Here is a 19,939-nt window from a genome sequence, read left to right on the forward strand (position 1 = left end):
TGGCACAGATGGAGACGCGTTTCATGCATCACCTCTATTTCCTCCAACATGGCGGTAGCAAGAAAGAGCAGCGCACCAGCCTTCCGAATCAGGAAGTGTCGGGTGACTCCGCCCCCAACCTTGGAAAAAAGGATTTCCTTCGGCGGCGTCTTCGGATCAGCGCGTTGCTACTGTTCGCAGAGGCCACGCTCCGTAAGTTCGCTATTCTAGGCTAGCTCTCTTTACTATACGAAAACTCTGCTTGTCTGATATCTTTCTACCGTTTCTCATTTTCTTAGTTTCAGACTCCTCTGTCCTCGATCCTCCGCCCGGGCAGCTTTCCACACGCATACACCAGAGGCACTCGTTCCACACTGTTCAGTACGTATCGCTTCTTGGTACCCCTAGAATACATATCCATTCATTCGTTCCATTACTAACCTTTCTCCATCCTTCAGTCTCCTCAGCATGGCCAGGGAATTACTTTTTCCAACTCGCTGAATGGACTACAACTTCCGTGCAAACCATCCTCCATCTCATCAGCAGACATTCAGAATTAAAGGTATATTGCACGCTAGGGTTCTACTTCCGCTATCCCTCCCTTATCTAATCACAACCTGGTTTCTCTCATCAGGATAATTTGAGATAGCAAGTCCAACTCCCGAAGTCACTCCTGGGGAATCGAGACTCGCCCATCGCTTATTCCGAGTTCCTGGCACGGCAGGGTTTTCTCCCCCACGAGGGTTTCCCTGACTTCCCCTCCTCGAACTGGGTTTCTCCGGCGCAGGGAGAGGAGGTTAGGTAAGCTTTCCATTCAGCTCTACGAATTCCTACAGGACCAGGTTAGTGTTGTGTTGTTGTATATCTGATATCTGCATTAAGGACTGTGAATACCGTTCCTTTGTCCTTTGGAATTGAAAAGAACATAGATTGTTACAATCAAGTTGTTCCAAGCAACAATGGAAAACAAACTCGACGCCGTGGCTACAGATCTGGGCCTCCTATGCCAGGACGTCCGCTCCTTGGCCGGCAGAACCGAAGCGCTAGAAACCCAGGTCCGCGAGAACACTGAAGCCATAACCCAACTCCTGCACGACGTCGATGAGCTCCAGCAAAGAGTCAAGAACTTAGATGATAGAGCTGAGGAGATGGAAGGACGAGCTCGCCGGAACAATATTCGACTCCTAGGTCTGCCGGAGGGTCCCGACCCCACTAATTATGTCAAGAACCTTCTGCTGCAGGGAATCAGTGCAGAAAAGCTTTCACAAGTCTTCTCCATTGAGAGAGCCCATAGGTCACTCGCAAAGAAACTACCGCCGGGTGGCCCACCCAGGCCCATGATGGCGAAGGTACTAAATTACAGGGACCGAAAGGTCATACTAGCCTTTTCGCAATCAGGTGGCCAGATCCAGAGAAACTCAGCAAAAATCGCTATCTATCCAGATTACACCTTTCAGGTTCAAATGAACAGAGCACAGTTTATACATACAAAAGCTAGACTAAAAGCAGCAGGTTTGCGTTACATGCTTCTGTACCCCTCACGATTAAAGGTAATATACAACAACAGGGCCCACCTGTTTGATACACCGGCACAGGCCCGAGTCTGGATGGATGAGCAGCAGCTCCCTGACATCAAAAATAAAAGGCGGAAGCCGCACTGAGCCATTCCTCAAGAAACGCAGGCGAGCCCCTCCTAAAGGGCAACAGCTCATCAGCAGATGGACCGTGCCTAAATACAGCTGATACGATCCTCTACAGCGGGACACCAGAGCCTGAGATCACTCCACCCCCGGAAGTTCCTTTCAGGGTATATATACCTGCCCGTAACATTTAGCAGGTGTTAAAATGCAAGGCGCTAACCCGCCCGTAATTTACGGTGCCGTAATTAGCGCCTTCCCCACTCCCATTATGCCCTATGGGGCAAAAATGGGAATGGGGAAGGGTAAATAGGGAATGGGGATTTACCGCCCCACTCACCTTGGAATGGGGCGGTAAATCCGCCATCCACCATGGTGTAAACGGAGTTTACACCATGGTGGTAAAGTAGGGAACTTACCGCCTGGGTTGTAATGAGGCCCTACATCTTTGCAAGTCAGGAGCAGCAAGCCATGTTTGGTGATGCACTCTACTTGCTGAGAGTGCTGTCCGACCACTCCCACTTGTTGGTCACCTGGGAGGTGTCCCCCCCCTAGACCCCCAGTACCTACGTGGAGGCTTAGGGCAGAGGCCCTGCTTGACACAGCTTTCCGCGAACATATAAGGGACAGCACTGAAGAATATTGGCGAAACAACCTGAACAGCGTGAAACATATCGGCACAGCGTGGGAGGCGTACAAGGTAGTTATGAGGGGAGAGATGATCGCAGCAGTGGGCGGCACCCAAAAATCCACCATAGCTTCACTAGAGGGTGCGGAAAAAGAGCTAGGAGAACTGGAGGGCAGGGCTGACTCGACCCCTGAACACCTACAAAAAATAACCAAACTACGACAAACCTGTCTAGCACACTGGGAATCCCTGGGGAAATTGAGTTATGCTAAGCACACCGAAAGAACCCATGCTGTGGGAGACAAACCCGGAAAACTCTTAGCTTGGCTCTATAAGAGGGAAACTCCCAGGACACCCATTTGTCACATACTCAAACCTGACGGCACCACTGCACATACCGAAGAAGAAATCAACTCAGTTTTCTCCGGGTTCTACTGCAAACTCTATTCCGAGACCCCGCCCCCCACTGACTCTGAGATTGAGGACGTCCTAGACATCATTGAGCTGCCCAAATTAGATTCACAGATGGGCGAGGCCCTGGATGAACCGATCACCCCCACGAAGTAATGGTAATAATTAGATCATTACCATCTGGAAAAGCCCCGGGCACGGATGGCCTTCCAGGGAAATTTTATAAGTCATACGAGGAGACTCTCTCCCCACTGCTAGCCCAAATATTTAACGAGGCCTATGATCACGGTACCCTTCCAGACCCCATGAGAGAAGCCATAATTATCCCCTTACTTAAGTCTGGGAAGGACGGAACGGACTGCAGGTCATATAAGCCTCTCTCTATGTTAAACATAGATAGCAAGATACTAACTGCTCTCCTTGCAAATAGATTGCGCAGAGCAATCCCCCTGCTGATCCACCAAGACCAAACGGGCTACGTGCCGGGGCGCTCCATCACTGAGAACCTGCGCAGGTTGCATCACGTCATATCTAGCACAGAGCGAAAGCCTCAGAAATATGCAGTCGCGTCACTAGACGCCACCAAGGCCTTCGATTCGGTGAGATGGGAATGGTTATATGCCACCATGGTCAAAATGGGCATTGGACCCGCCTTTTTAAAATGGACCCAACTAATTTACACCAACCCAACCGCTAGGGTGTGCACGAACGTGATATTGTTACTTACCACTCCGGTATTTGATTGGAGCGTAGTAAGCAGACCTCACCAAGGAAGGGAATGCGTGATAGGTACAATCCAGCCTCAGGAATCCAGCTCCCCTGAATTCAAAGATTCAGGCTTCCTCAAAAGAGGGTCTCTTTTCCACGATGTACCCCTCTGCTAATAGGATGAGGACTAGCAGAGAAGTCTATCCCATAAAAGAGCGAGGGAGAAACACACACCGCCAAACCAATGCTGCAAAGGAAATACAGAATGATTAGGAACGATATGGTAATGTGGAATCAAATCAACACAATCAGATAACTCTGGGAATACCTAGAGGTTGGTTGTCGTGGTGTAGAGATATGTGTTGCACCTACAAGAAAACCCAAATGTAAGAAATCTGTACTAACTACAAAGATTCTACTGAGAAGTGGAATTCCCATGGGATATCAAAAGGGAAGGAACAACAACGCCAGGTATAAAACAACAAACCAGAAGGTTAGTAAAGGGAGTAATACCCAGGTGGCACGAGGGTCGCACTAGTCACGGGATGGTGCATGAACTGGAAAGCGTCACTTAAATGCACAGTGGAGAAGTCAGTAGGTTGAGGAGTCAATGCAGAGTTCCAGGAATCCACACCACGATGGAAGGGAAGTAGTGGTTCAGGTAAGGTAAACAGACAACTGAGGATGAAAACAGAAAGTGTCTTTACCTTGTTAGGGTGCTGTTTGGGGAGAGAGAAGGCAGAAGCAGTCCGGAGGCGTTCCGAGGTTGGCAACAGGAATCAAGGGATGGACCGAAGGAGAAGGCAGAAGCAGTCCGGAAGCGTTCCAAGGTCGGCAACAGGAATCAAGCAATGGACCAAAGGAGAAGGCAGAAGCAGTCCGAAAGCGTTCCGAGGTCGGCAATAGGAATCAAGGAATGGACCGAAGGAGAAGGCAGAAGCAGTCCTGAAGCGTTCCGAGGTCGGCAACAGGGATCAAGGTAGAATGGATTAAAGGCTGAGGTAATCCAAGAGCGGGAAATAACCGAAGAAGAGTAACCCCACAATTAGCAGCACCTAGTTGTTTGAGCTCTTCGGTTTATATGGTGCAGGGGGGCAAAGCCTCCTTATGCACTGTCCGTGCGCAGAATGCCTCAGCTGATCTGGCGTCCTCCGCTGCACGGCCAGGCACCATAGCAACTGATACCTGAGCCATAGCGAGGATCTGGAGCGCCATCCCTCGCTTGTATTTCCCGGAAAAGGCAGGTACTGCAGGCCCGTGCCGGGGAAATGTAACAGCATCCCCCCCAAAGACGCCGGCAACCCCCTGGCGGAATGGAAAGCCCTCAAAAGGTCAGGACAATGCAAGTTAGCGAGGGGTTCCCAGGTACGGTCCTCAGGACCAAAGCCCTTCCATTCGACCAGGTAAAGGACAGTACCCCTGGACACCCTGCAGTCAAAGATGCGGGACACTTCAAATTCCTCCTCGCCATCCACCAGAATAGGAGACGGACGCGCCGGAAGCCAGGTCGAAGTAACAAACGGCTTAAGGAGGGAAACATGAAACATGAAAGACAGGATGGATACGCCAGGAACTGGGCAGCGACAACCTGACGCAGCAGGATTAATGACTTTGACAATAGAGAACGGACCCACAAAGCGAGGTAACAGGGAGCGCTTGCCTGCAATCTTAAAGGTTTTGGGAAGAAAGCCAGACCTTCATGCCCACCTGACAGACGGGCGCCAGGGATTGATGCGCATTGGCAGATTTCTGGCAAATCACATCCCTGAGCCCTGATCAGATGACAACGCACATCCTGATGAACTCGATCCAAATCGCGGATGCACTTGTGAGCCGCCGGGTTGGAATCAGGTAAGGCTGGGTATAACGGTAATGTCCTGGGATGACACCCATAAAGGGCAAAAAAGGAGAGACCCCTGTGGAGGAGTGCATAGACAACGTAAGTATTGCTCAATAGTGGCGTTGGCCCTCTCAGTTTGTCCATCAGTTTGCAGATTGTAAGATGAGGAGTATCTGTCATCGATGCCCAGTGAGGCCGTAAGAGCCTTCCAGAACCGTGAGGTAAATTGAGTACCCCTATCGGAAACAATGATCGATGGTAAACCAAAATGGCGAAACACATGAGCCATAAACAGACCAGCCAGTTTGGGTGCTGAAGGCAACCCAGAGCAGGGGACAAACACTGCATACTTCGTGAAGTAATCCACCACCACCCATATGGTGTTGTGTCCCTGCATGTCAGGTAGGTCGACAATAAAGTCCATCGATATCATCGGCCAAGGCTTATACGGAACCGGTAGAGGATGTAACAACCCCACTGGTTTGGCCCTGGGTGTTTTACATTCAGTACATATGGCGCAAGTTGATATGTAATCCTTGACATCACGACATGGAAGATCACCAGGCCCAGTGCCGTAACGCCTACAATGTTTTCTGGACCCCAGGATGTGCGGCAACAAGCGAATCATGAGACCACTGGAGAGCTAAGGTGCGGGCTTGACCGGGCGGAATGAAGACACGCCCCTGAATGAAAGGTAACCCTTGTACCAGATCCATGTTAAGTTCTGTGATCTCACCCGGATGAGTAGAGGCCCATTTTGAGATGATAGATCAGAACGAGGGTTGGAGTGAACAACGACAGATGACCTTGTGAGACAAAAGCGGTATAGGTTCCGTCCTTAAGATCCGTTCATCCGCACAAGAGCGAGATAGAGCATCGGCTGCAAGCTGTGCTTTTGCGGGACGATAGGTGATCGTAAACTGGTATTGAGAAAAAAACAAGTGCCATTGTGCCTGCCTAGCAGTGAGGCATTTCATAGACTTGAAAGCTAACAAGCTCCTGTGGTCTGAGTACACGGTGACATGGTGCCTAGCACCAAGTAGGTGATGCCTCCACTCCAAGAAGGCATCCTTAATGGCGAGGAGCACGCGTTCTGTAATAGAGTAGTTTTTTTCATCTTGTGTCAGTTTACGGGAGAAGTAGGCTACTGGATGTATGTCACCAGAATGAGAGCATGGTTGTGACAAAACTGCACCAATCGCATATCCCGTGGCATCAGCTTCAACATAAAACGGGAGATGAGGATCTGGGTGTTTAAGCACAGGAGCGATAATAAAGACAGATTTTAGTTGATCAAATGTATTTTGTGCTTCTGACGACCAGTCATATGGAACTTTGACGCTAGTCAAGGAGGTAAGAGGAGCTGATAGGTCAGAAAAGCTGTTCACAAAACACCTGCAGAAATTTGCGAAACCCAAGAATGACTGGAGGGCCTTAACTGATTCGGGTATTGACCATTCTAGGATAGCCTTCACCTTAGATGACTCATCCGGACTCCACGGTTGGTTAAATCATACCCCAAGAACTCTACCTCAGAGGCATGAAAAATGCACTTTTCCGCTTTCACAAACAGGTTATGATCTCGTAACCGTTGAAGCAGCGTTCTGACATGTTGGACATGTTTGGAGAGAGTCCGTGAGTATATTAGAATGTCGTCTAAGTAGACTAAAACGTACCGGTCCAAGATGTTGTGAAATATATCATTCATGAAAGCTTGAAAAGTGGCCGGGGCATTGCAAAGCCCAAAGGGTATCACCAAGTATTCGAATAGACCGTAATGTGTTTTAAAAGTGGTCTTCCATTCATCCCCCTCTCTCATCCTGACCAAATTATAGGCCCCTCTGAGGTCTAGTTTTGTGAAGATCTGGGACGATCCCAATTGATCAAGAAGGACCGAGATCAGAGGAAGGGGATATTGGTTTTTAACTGTTATCGCGTTTAAAGCGTGATAATCTATACAGGGACGCAGATCTCCCTCTTTTTTCGGGACAAAAAAAGAGGAGAAGCCACTGGAGATTTTGAAGACCGGATAAACCCCATAGCAAGTGCCTTCTTTATATAGTCCTTGAGCAGAGCATCCTCTTTGAGTGTGAGAGAGTACACTCTCCCAGCTGGTATCCTCCCCCCTGATATTAGGTCTATTGGACAATCATAGACCCCTATGTGGGGGTAGGGCTTCTGCCATTCTTTTGTCGAACACATCAGCAAACTCAACATACTGGGACGGAATCACAAGTGTGAGAGAATTAGTAATGGCTCCAATATGCATCGAAGAAGAAACCAGTGCCCTGGCTGGACCGTCATGACTTATTCCGTGCAATGAAGTGCACTGGGTGTTACAAATGTTGGACGGGAACTGGATCTTATGCGTTGACCAGTCAATGGCAGGGTTGTGGAATTGCAGCCACGGAATACCAAGAATCACTTTGTAAGCTGGTGCTTTAATAATATCAAAGGATATTTCCTCAGTATGACCATCCTCGGTACTCATGACTAACGGGACTGTCTGATGAGTGACCAATCCCGAGGCAAGAACGGATCCATCCACGACATTGACTGTTTCCAGATGTTTTTTGCGCAGTAAAGGAACTCCTGACGCAGAAACATAAGTTTGATCAATGTAATTACCTGTTGCTCTGGAATCTATGATTGCGGTAGCTTTAAATGATACACCATGAGCTGAAGAAAAGTCAACAGGAAGATGGAACAACCGGACAGGATCCTGCAAAGTAGAGTCCAGGCAAAGATTCAGGCTTCCTCAAAAGAGGGGCTCTTTTCCACGATGTACCCCTCTGCTAATAGGATGAGGACTAGCAGAGAAGTCTATCCCATAAAAGAGGGGGGGGAGAAACACACACCGCCAAACCAATGCTGCAAAGGAAATACAGAATGATTAGGAACGATATGGTAATGTGGAATCAAATAAACACAATCGGATAACTCTGGGAATACCTAGAGGTTGGTTGTCGTGGTGTAGAGATATGTGTTGCACCTACAAGAAAACCCAAATGTAAGAAATCTGTACTAACTACAAAGATTCTACTTATGACTGTAATTCACAACACAGACCTGAGAAGTGGAATTCCCATGGGATATCAAAAGGGAAGGAACAACAATGGCAGGTATAAAACAACAAACAGGAAGGTTAGTAAAGGGAGTAATACCCGGGCGGCACGAGGGTCACACTAGTCACGGGATGGTGCATGAACTGGAAAGCGCCACTTAAATGCACAGTGGAGAAGTCAGTAGGTTGAGGAGTCGATGCAGAGTTCCAGGAATCCACACCACGATGGAAGGGAAGTAGTGGTTCAGGTAAGGTGAACAGACAACTGAGGATGAAAACAGAAAGTGTCTTTACTTTGTTAGGGTGCTGTTTGGGGAGAGAGAAGGCAGAAGCAGTCGGGAGGCATTCCGAGGTCGGCAACAGGAATCAAGGAATGGACCGAAGGAGAAGGCAGAAGCAGTTCGGAAGCGTTCCGAGGTCGGCAACAGGAATCAAGGAATGGCTCGAAGGAGAAGGCAGAAGCAGTCTGGAAGCGTTCCGAGGTCGGCAAGAGGAATCAAGGAATGGACTGAAGGAGAAGGCAGAAACAGTCCGGAAGCATTCCGAGGTCGGCAACAGGGATCTAGGTAGAATGGATTGAAGGCTGAGGTAATCCAAGAGCGGGAAAAAACCGAAGAAGAGTAACGTCACAATTAGCAGCAACTAGTTGTTTGAGCTCTTCAGTTTATATGGTGCAGGGGGGCGGAGCCTCCTTACGCGCTGTCCATGCACGGAACGCCTCAGCTGACCTGGCTTCCTCGGCTGCACGGCCAGGCGCCATGGCAACCGATACCTGAGCCATAGCCGTCCCTCGCATGTAACAGATATATTCCGATAGTGGTCTCTCCACAGGGGCACCCGTCACGGATGCCGACTGTCCCCCATGTTATACATTATCGCTGCTGAGCCTGTAGCCGCATACCTCCGACAGGAATACGGAGATGGGGGCATTGAAATAGACGGGGTGACCCACCTCGTCTCCATGTACACCGATGATACGTTACTGTACGTACACAATCCCGAGCATCTCTTGCCCTACATCCTAGAGACCTTAGTCGGCTTCCATAGACATACGGGGATCCAGATCAACAAAGACAAGTCTTGCCTCTACCCCCTTGCTGCACTGTATGGTGACGAATTCAGATCCCTGCCCCCCCTCCCAGATCTCAAATGGCAGGTGACTTCCTTTAGATATTTGGCTATCACCATACATCGAAATCCAAGTACCGAACACACCCTCAATATGGTTAGGGCCAAAGACTCCCTCGAGAAATATATGGAATTTTGGGGTAAGCTCCCGCTCTCTGTGGCGGGGCGGGCGGGTCTCCTCAGGATGGTGCACTCCCCCACAACTTCATCAACATCCCCCCCTCATTCTTTAGAGACATGAATAAGCTGTGTAGGGGATTCCTCTGGCAGGGAGGTAGGCACAGGGTAGCATTAGAAATACTCCAAAGACCCTACGAGAGGGGAGGATTGAAGGTCCCCAACTTTGAGCTATATTACCTGGCAAGTCAACTGAGGCATTTGACGCGATGGATGGGCGACGAGACCACAACAGACACTCGACTCCTCCAACCAGCCCTGCCCCGACTGTTACTAAAAGACCTATTGTGGGTCGAGAAGGGGGCTCTGCGACACTGCCCATACCAGGGTAAGCTTAGGACTCAGCTCTGGAAGCGGGCCTGCAGATCAGTGGGGTCAACAGACCCGTTCTCCCCACAGATTCCCATCGCAGCAATCATGACAAAACATTCATGAGGTCAATTAGAAACGCGTACCCGGTGGGAACCCTGTGGTGTGGCAGTACTGGGAGACCTAACTCAGGAACATGAGCTCTTAACATTTACTGAACTCAGCGAAGCCACAGGTCTACCTACAGGTCAGTTCTTGCTCCACAGAGCAGTGGTACTGTCACGCCCCTTCGGAGACGCTGGGCTTTGTGGCATCGATGGACCATAGGACGGCGGGTGTCAGCCATTTCTACTACCAAGATGGCCGCCGTAACTGGAGTTGCGGGTCTAGCCTCAGCACACCTTGATTTCCCGGAAGTACTGCCTCCCTACCCGAGTGTGGGTATATCAGTCCCGGAGATCAGCACAGAGTTGCGTTGCTACTCCTCATTAACAACGCTACGTAAGTTCGTTCCTAGGTCTTCGAATTTGACTTGCGAAATACTGTCTTCAGCATTCTAAACTTCCTGTTTTCAATTCTAGTGTCTCTCCAACTACCTCTTTGTCTTCCGATTTCGCGGACTCCCCCTCCTCATCAACCAAGTTTGCCTTCCGGTCTCATTACGGACCGTGGTAAGCTTCATCCAAAATCAGTATATCCAATAACCTCCAATCCCGTTTTTCTAACATTCACAACTTACTATTATCCTCTCCTTCGTATAGTTACAGGCACATCACACGCCGGCATTTCGAACACACTGGCAAGACTCTGCACCATCAAAACAGATCTTAGCTCCGCCTCTATTGCCTCTCAGAGGTTTTCTGAAGATTCTGACTGCCACCTTCTTCCCCCCATTGTTCCGGTTTAAGGGTAATCCACATTCCTCTTTACCTTACATTCTATACCTCAGTTTCACTCTGATACTTACCAGTCTCTTTCTTCTTCTCAAAGACGAACGCCCTCCTGACTTCGCCGGAATCCCCGACTGCAACGGAGGAAAACACACCGCTACCTCCGGTACAGGGTTTTCTTCCCCAGAGGGTTTCCCTGTGACTTCTTCTTCTACCTGGTTTATCCGGGAGGGGGAAGAGGTACTTGGGAGGTTTTCATTATCTTCTCTCCATTTGGAACAAGAAGAGCTTTCCACTACCGAAAGGGGGTCTGTCAGAGGAAGAGGTAACGGTGAGTCCTTGGGATAACCTGCCAATTGTTTGGTTGGATAATGCATATAATTTGTCTCAATTATTGATATATGACAGTTAGCAACGCCTAAAAAAAAGGATGAATAATATCTGAGCAGGTTGTCTCAGGGATTCAGGGTTACTAAGAAATATGGACGCCTCACAACAACAGCAATTAGTCACTGCAGTACAGGCTCTGACAGCTAAGAGAATGCTTACCTCCGACAACAGGCAGGTAGAGTCCCTAGCTGGTCCGAAGTGCCTCCTGGCCCTATCCCAGGAGGTTTATACGATGGTAATCCTTATAAACTCAAGGCTTTTATCGAGGCTTGTACCGCTCAGTTCTCTTTCAAGACAGCCTTTTTTCAAAGCGACCGTGATAAGGTAGGACACATGATTGCAAACTTGACAGGTCCCGCTTTAGCATGGGCCACGCCTCTTGTTACTACCAATAATGTCTTATTAGATTCTTACCCTGCCTTTTTGAATAGTCTTCGAGCCATGTTCAGCCGTCAGGAAATCACGATTTCAGCCCAAGAGCAGTTATTAGATTTCAAACAAGGATCTCAAGATCTATTGTCTTATATCACCAATTTCAAGCAGTTAGCAGCTGGTACGTCATGGGCAGACGATGCTCTAATCACAATATTCCGCAGAGGATTAAACGAAGAGCTAAAAGATGAGATCTCCCGAGTACCCAGACCTCCAAATTTGGCAGAGATGATCACCATAGTTATGCAGATGGATTACCGACTGCAAGAAAGAGTGAAGGAACGTCGTCGTGGCCGCTCCGTGAGACCACCTATGACATACCCTCCTAGTTTAGGAAGATCACAAACAGAAGAACCTATGCAGATAGGGACTACCAGAGGTCGCCTTACTCCAGAGGAGCGTCATAAACGTCGAGTCAAGGGCCTGTGTATGTATTGTGGTTCCAAAGAACACGCAATTCAAGATTGTCCTCTCATCCCAGCCAAAAGACAGGGAAACGCCATCTCCCAACCGCCAGGGGAACCGCGGCTAGGGAGTCAGTAAACGGTTCCTCATCTTATATGATACCATCCCAAGTTACGGAAATCCCCGATCTTACTATGTTGGCATTACATGTCCAGATCATATGGGGAGATACAGACCCCATTCCGGTCACGGCCTTAATAGATTGTGGGGCCGCAGGGAACTTTGTTGATACCCTCTGGAAAACCACTCACAATATACCATGTTCAGTTAAGACCTTGGCAATCCCAGTTGAGTCCGTGGATGGTAGTCTGTTAACATCAGGTCCCATAAAGGAACAAACTATACCTTTGCGGATGAATATCTCCTCCCATCAAGAATCCATTATCTTTGATGTAATCCGTACAGCCCACTATCCAGTTATTCTAGGACTACCCTGGCTTCGTGCTCATAATCCATATATCAATTGGAAGGCGGGCACTGTTTTTCTGGGATCTGAACATTGTTTGACGCACTGTCTTTCGGACGGAGCGGTTGGGTTTCGTCCCACTATCTCCATGTCGGAAAATCCGGGTTCCATCTCTGTATTGAACCATATCCAGGAATTGCCCTTTGAATACAGACAGTATCAGACAGTGTTCTCCGAATCTCAATATGCTGAACTACCCCCACATCGGAGAGATGACTGTGCCCTGGAACTAGTTCCAGATGCACCGATTCCTTTCGGTCGCATGTATGTCCTATCAGGACGGGAACGTGAGGTTCTTAAAGAATATCTTCAAAAGAATCTTTGCAATGGACTTATTCAAGAATCCACCTCACCAGCTGGGGCTTCTTTGTTCTTCATCCCAAAGAAAGACTCTACGGAACTCAGACCGTGTATAGATTACCGAGGCTTAAATAAGATCACCATCCCGGATCGCTATCCTATGCCTCTCATCCCAGACATACTAGAAGCCGTTAAAGGAGCTACCATCTTTACAAAACTGGACCTCCGCGGGGCTTATCATCTCATTCGTATACGAGATGGCGATGAATGGAAGACAGCTTTCCGTACTCCTTTGGGACACTATGAATATAAAGTAATGCCTTTCGGCCTATCCAACGCCCCCGCAGTCTTCCAACGCTTTATGGACCACCTCTTTTCAGACATTCTTCTTCACACAGTTATTGTCTATTTAGATGATATTCTGGTCTTTTCTTCATCACCATCAGAACACTGTCAGCACGTGAAAGAGGTATTACGGAGACTATTAAACAACCACCTTTATTGCAAACTAGAGAAATGTGAGTTTCACAGAAACCAGGTTGCCTACCTAGGGTACATAATCTCTGCAAATGGGGTATCCATGGACCCTAAAAAAGTTTCAGCTATTACAGATTGGCCTATACCATCCTGCATTAAGGATCTGCAGAGATTTCTGGGATTTTCCAATTTCTACAGACGTTTCATCCCACACTATTCGCAAGAGATACTTCCGCTGACGACACTTCTTAAGAAGAATGTAAAATTCCTTTGGTCCGGGAAGGCACAAATTGCCTTTGAGAACCTGAAGAAACATTTTCTCACAGGACCCATACTGATTACTCCAGATCAAACCAAGAAGTTCATTGTGGAATCGGATGCGTCTCATCAGGCCCTTGGGGCCGTTCTGCTTCAAGAAAATGATCAAGGAATAGAATGTCCTATAGCCTATCTTTCTAAGACACTGTCTCCCTCTGAAATAAATTATTCAGTGCTAGAAAAAGAACTATTAGCTATAAAAAAGGCATTCGAAGAGTGGAGACATCTTCTCCTGGGGGCAAGACACCCAGTTGAGGTCAGGACTGATCACAGTAATTTACGCGTCCTACAGTATGCTCAGACTCGAAATAGCAGGCAGGCACGTTGGGCACACTTCTTTTCACCATATGAGATTGTTTTCACCTTCATTCCCGGGAGAGTCAATCTCAAGGCTGATGCATTGTCCTGAAAGGATTATACCTCTTCTACGCCTTTTCGATCGGAACCTCTGTTTCCCAGAGTCACATTCGTGCAGGTAGTTACCACGTTTTTACAGAACGTGGCTAACTCCACTTTGCAATTCATCCAGTTGAATCCACAGTTTCTGGCGACCTGGAAACTCAACATGGTCCAAGGATGTGCTTATAAGGACAAGAAGCTCTTCCTCCCTTCGAGTGAACTACAAAAAACAGTTCTAAATCTTTGTCACGACTCATGCCTAGCGGGTCACAGAGGTGTGGCTAATACTAAAGAGTTGATCCAACGTAACTTCTGGTGGCCGGAAATGACTCGAGACATCATAGACTACGTGTCCGCTTGTGTCATCTGTTTGCAGTCAAAATGCCCTCGAAACGCCCCTTCAGGACTCCTCTCAGTAATGCCAATCCCTGACCGTCCTTGGCAAATGATTTCCACAGATTTCATAGTCGATTTGCCACCATCAGACGGTTGTACAGTAATCATGGTCACAATCGATTACTTCACAAAATTGGCACATTTCGTTCCACTTCCGCGGATTCCCACCGCAGCTCAGATGGCAAGAGTTTTTCTTTCACGGATTTTTTCCCTTCACGGATTACCTGAGACCATTGTTTCTGATCGAGGTTCACAATATACATCTCGGTATTGGCAGCAAGTCTGCAAGAGTTTGCATATCTCCCGGGCATTGAGTTCAGGTTTCCATCCGCAGACAAATGGTCAGACGGAACGCCTAAATCAGACCCTTGAGGGATATTTGCGTTGTTACATCTCCTCCTCACAAGATAACTGATGTTCCTTGTTGCCTTTGGCTGAATTCGCATATAATAACTCTCGACATTCAGCCTTGGGGTTCAGCCCTTTTTTTTGCTCCTACGGATACCATCCTCAGTGTTTTCCCAGCGGTCCGGTCTCCACTTCAAAATTTCCCGATGTGGATCTTCTCATTGATGCCATCCAGATGGGACATCGAACAGCCAAGACCTCTCTTCGGGAGGCCCAGATCCGGGTCAAACGCTCTGCTGACAGACATCGCACTCCAGCTCCGCGGTTGGTACCAGGAGACTTGGTTTGGTTGGCATCTCGATTTCTACCTCGTCATCTGGTACCGTCCAAATTGTCCCCGAAATATTTCGGCCCTTTTCACGTTTTGAAGCGTATAGGGTCGTCAGCTTTCAAGCTCAAACTCCCTTCATCCTGGTCCAGGATTCATCCTGTTTTTCATATCTCGCAGTTGAAGAAAGACGTGGCGGATCGTTTCTCCCGTGCACGGAAAGGAGTACCCCCTCCTGTCATCACCCCGACAGGTCCCGAGTATGAAGTGGCGGGAATTTGTGATTCACGCCTTTTCCGGGGTCGTCTACAGTTCTTGATTGACTGGAAGGGTTATTCTCCGGCAGATCGCTCTTGGGAACCGGCATCGGCTGTTCATGCTCCTACTTTGGTCCGCCGATTCTTTTTGTCCCATCCGTCCAAACCGGGAGGCCTGGGACCTTTGAGGGGGCATACTGTCACGCCCCTTCGGAGACGCTGGGCTTTGTGGCATCGATGGACCATAGGACGGCGGGTGTCAGCCATTTCTACTACCAAGATGGCCGCCGTAACTGGAGTTGCGGGTCTAGCCTCAGCACACCTTGATTTCCCGGAAGTACTGCCTCCCTACCCGAGTGTGGGTATATCAGTCCCGGAGATCAGCACGGAGTTGCGTTGCTACTCCTCATTAACAACGCTACGTAAGTTCGTTCCTAGGTCTTCGAATTTGACTTGCGAAATACTGTCTTCAGCATTCTAAACTTCCTGTTTTCAATTCTAGTGTCTCTCCAACTACCTCTTTGTCTTCCGATTTCGCGGACTCCCCCTCCTCATCAACCAAGTTTGCCTTCCGGTCTCATTACGGACCGTGGTAAGCTTCATCCAAAATCAGTATATCCAATAACCTCCAATCCCGTTTTTCTAACATTCACAACTTACTATTATCCTCTCCTTCGTATAGTTACAGGCACATCACACACCGGCATTTCGAACACACTGGCAAGACTCTGCACCATCAAAACAGATCTTAGCTCCGCCTCTATTGCCTCTCAGAGGTTTTCTGAAGATTCTGACTGCCACCTTCTTCCCCCCATTGTTCCGGTTTAAGGGTAATCCACATTCCTCTTTACCTTACATTCTATACCTCAGTTTCACTCTGATACTTACCAGTCTCTTTCTTCTTCTCAAAGACGAACGCCCTCCTGACTTCGCCGGAATCCCCGACTGCAACGGAGGAAAACACACCGCTACCTTCGGTACAGGGTTTTCTTCCCCAGAGGGTTTCCCTGGGACTTCTTCTTCTACCTGGTTTATCCGGGAGGGGGAAGAGGTACTTGGGAGGCTTTCATTATCTTCTCTCCATTTGGAACAAGAAGAGCTTTCCACTACCGAAAGGGGGTCTGTCAGAGGAAGAGGTAACGGTGAGTCCTTGGGGTAACCTGCCAATTGTTTGGTTGGATAATGCATATAATTTGTCTCAATTATTGATATATGACAGGTACAGGCTATGAGGAATAGATGGCCTGAGGCTGCCGATCAGGCTTCGGAGAACAAGATCATCTAAACAATGCTAGACACCGCCGAGGGAGGCCATGAAACCTCAAGATTATAAGAAGCCTTGATGCAAGGCACGACCAGGAATGAACTTAAATGCAGGGAGAAGTGGGAGAACGAACTTGGACTCGAATTTGAAGACAAAGAATGGGATGAGATAACCCACTATCATAAGAAAATCTCTAGAAATGCCCGTTTACAACTTATCCAACTATACATCACCAACAGGGCTTACCTTACACCCGAGGCCATATCGAGGTTCAAGGGTGCTGTAATCCAGACATGCCCCAAATGCAATGAGCCTAAGGCGGGAATTACTCACATGTTCTGGGGCTGCCCAGTGATTCGTGGCTTCTGGGCTCAAGTGAAGGAAAGGGTGGCAAACGCGGAGATCGAAGTGGAAGTGCATGAGCCAGGGGCCTGTATCTTGGGTAGATAGAAGTGAATCAGGAAAAACAAGCCCCTAAACAAACTTAAAGACCTAATATACATAACGGCGAAAATACGGATAGGCATGGGATGGAAAAGCCCCAGAGGCCTGAGCGAGGCCCAATGGTGGGGGGACCTCAAGAGATGGATAGCCGCTGACACTGCTGCATGGGAAACAGCAATTCATGTACAGAGGCTGGACACCAGCGAGGAACTTCATCGTTGGGTAGCGATAACTGTACCACCGTTCCACCCCATGGCATCAGACGGTGCCTCAGATGGTACAGACAGCCCCGGCCTGTTAAATGGCCCGAACAGAACTGAGGAATCGACCGTGGTCTCGGAGGGAGGAGGGGAGTGCGGGGAGGGAAGGAGAGTGGATTTGGGTTTAAGCATATTGCAATGATAAATTGACAGTTGTTTTTTTTACTGTTAAAACCAATGACGAAATTTAAAAAACAAAAAATTCTGCAAGAAATGATCATTTCAGTCATTTGCAATACATCACAATTATTCACTTATTATTGCTCCCAATCGCCTGTGTATCTGGGTTGGGAATTTAATGCTTGCCCCTTGTCTTTAATAGAATCAAGAGCTCCCTGCGCTATTAGCAGGGGGAATCTTCATTCTATGTCAAGACGGAGGCGAGCATTAAGCTTGTTGAAAGCTTCTTACTACTGCTTCCGCTATCGTGTTAATTGGTTGAAAATAGAACGTTCATAACGGTGTATCGCTAGCCCAATCTGCTGCTTTCATAATATCTTGCAAAGCTGCGCCTTGCCCTAGCGTGTTCGATGCCATTGCTCCTCTAACATAATGTGCTCCAAATTTTGTCATGTCTATGCCCGCTAGACTCATGATCTCTCTGACCCATCGCGCTATAATGGCTGTTGCTACTCCTTTGTGTGGTTTCCTGCATGCTATTAACAATTGGGTTGTCCCTACTGGTCTTTGCTCTGCTGTTCTACTCTTGTTCTCTTATATGCACATGGCTACGCACCACTTCGGGTGATCTTGCATGTAGGGGTACACGATCGTGGAGGAATCTGTTTTCGTTCTCTGGCCAGATTGAACGTTATGCCCTCTGCTGGACCATATGTCTTTCTATTTACTTCTAATGCCTTGACGTCCGCCACTCTTCTGCATTACACCATGCATAGTAGCATAGCTAGTTTCCCCGAAAGCTTTCCTAGCGACAGATATCTGTTACTGGGCCAATCAGCTAGTAGTTTCAGCACTACTGATATGTCCCATAACACTTCGTACCTCGGCTGTGGTGGCTTCCTAAATCTTATTCCTTTTAGGAGACGTATCACTGCTACGTTTTCTCCTAACCGACACTCCTTCCACGGGCAGGTGGCCTGCTGAAATTGCAGATCTATACACTCCTATTGTTCTATATGCTTTACCATCTTGAAGGAGCTCCGCTAAAAAATTCAGTATTTCGACTAGAGGGGCAGAAACGGGATGAATACTTCTCCTTTTACACCATGTCGACCACCTGTCGAAGGAGCCCATGACTCGGCGATGAGGCTTGCAGCCTGTGCCGAAATCCGTTGGAGATTCCAGCGTCTCCTGCTATCTTGCACACCATCAACAGCAGCGTCCCCTTCACTCTCAGAGAGTGATATGACCCAACTGGGTCCGTGAGAAGATTCTCTTCTTGAGGTAGTACTATCGGGTAGTCCGCTATTCGCTCCATGAGCGCTGGAAACCATACTTGGGATTTCCATATCGGAACTACTACTATCATATTCGCTGCTTCCCTGCATACTTTTGCCAGTACCCTGCTCATCATTATGAGCGGAGGGAAAGCGCAGAGTGTCTGCTCTCTCCAATCCTGCAGATAGGCATCCACTCCGGCTGCTGCTGGGTCCAATCTCCAGCTGAAAAACCTCTCCTTCTGTGCGTTCAGTCTGGACGCAAACAGATCTGTGTGTACTGGGCCCCAACGTTCTTCCAGCTGCCGGAATATCTTTCGGTCCAGCATCCAGTCGCTGGAGTTTGAGAGTTGCCTGGAGTTCCAGTCCGCTATTACATTCAGCGAACCTGGCAGGTATTCAGCCACTACTGAGATCCATGATTCTAGGCAGGAATGCCAGAAGTCCTTGGCTATTTCCGCTAAAAACTTGGATCTCGTCCCTTCTAAGTGATTGATGTACTTGACTGCTGAAATGTTGTCCATTTTCAACAGAATACAAGAATTCACTTTTGCTTTCGTAAAAGCCTTGATCGCAAAGGATCCAGCTAACAGTCCCAGACAGTTGATGTGTAACTGGAGTTCTTCCGCGCTCCACCTTCATCCCGTCTGGAGGTCTCCGCATCGGGCTCCCCAGCCTGCTCTGCTGGTGTCCGATTCTATTATTAAGTCTGGACGGTCGCCGAAGATGGCCCTCCCGTTCCATGCTTCCATGTTTGCTAACCACCACTCCAGCTCTGTTCTGGTTTCCTGATCTATGTGCACTAGCTGATGGTAATGTAGACCTTGCTGAAGGTGTCTTATCTTCAGCCTTTGCAGGGCTCGGTAATGTAGCGGCCCTGGAAATATCGCCTGTATCGATGCTGCTAGTAAGCCTACTACTCGCGCTTTTGTGCGAAAGCGAGATGACTGTTTTGCTGAGGCATGTTCTTATTTCCCTTTTTATGTCTCTTATCTTTCTGCTCGGGAGTTCTAAGGTTGCTGTCCTGGTGTCTATAATAAACCCTAGGAATTCTATCCTCCTCGTTGGTTTCATCTCTGACTTCTCCCGATTCACTAGAAAGCCAAGGGAGGTCTGGTAGAGGAGTCTCTCTCCGCTGTTGGCCATCAGCACAATGTCTTCCAGATATATAATCATTCATATCCCTTTCTCCCTGATCCCTGCTGCCACTGGCTTCATGATCTTCGT

The sequence above is a fragment of the Ambystoma mexicanum genome, chromosome 3q (genome assembly GCF_040938575.1).
Source record: "Ambystoma mexicanum isolate Mex_15411 chromosome 3q, UKY_AmexF1_1, whole genome shotgun sequence".
In the NCBI taxonomy this organism is placed as follows: Eukaryota; Metazoa; Chordata; class Amphibia; order Caudata; family Ambystomatidae; genus Ambystoma; species Ambystoma mexicanum.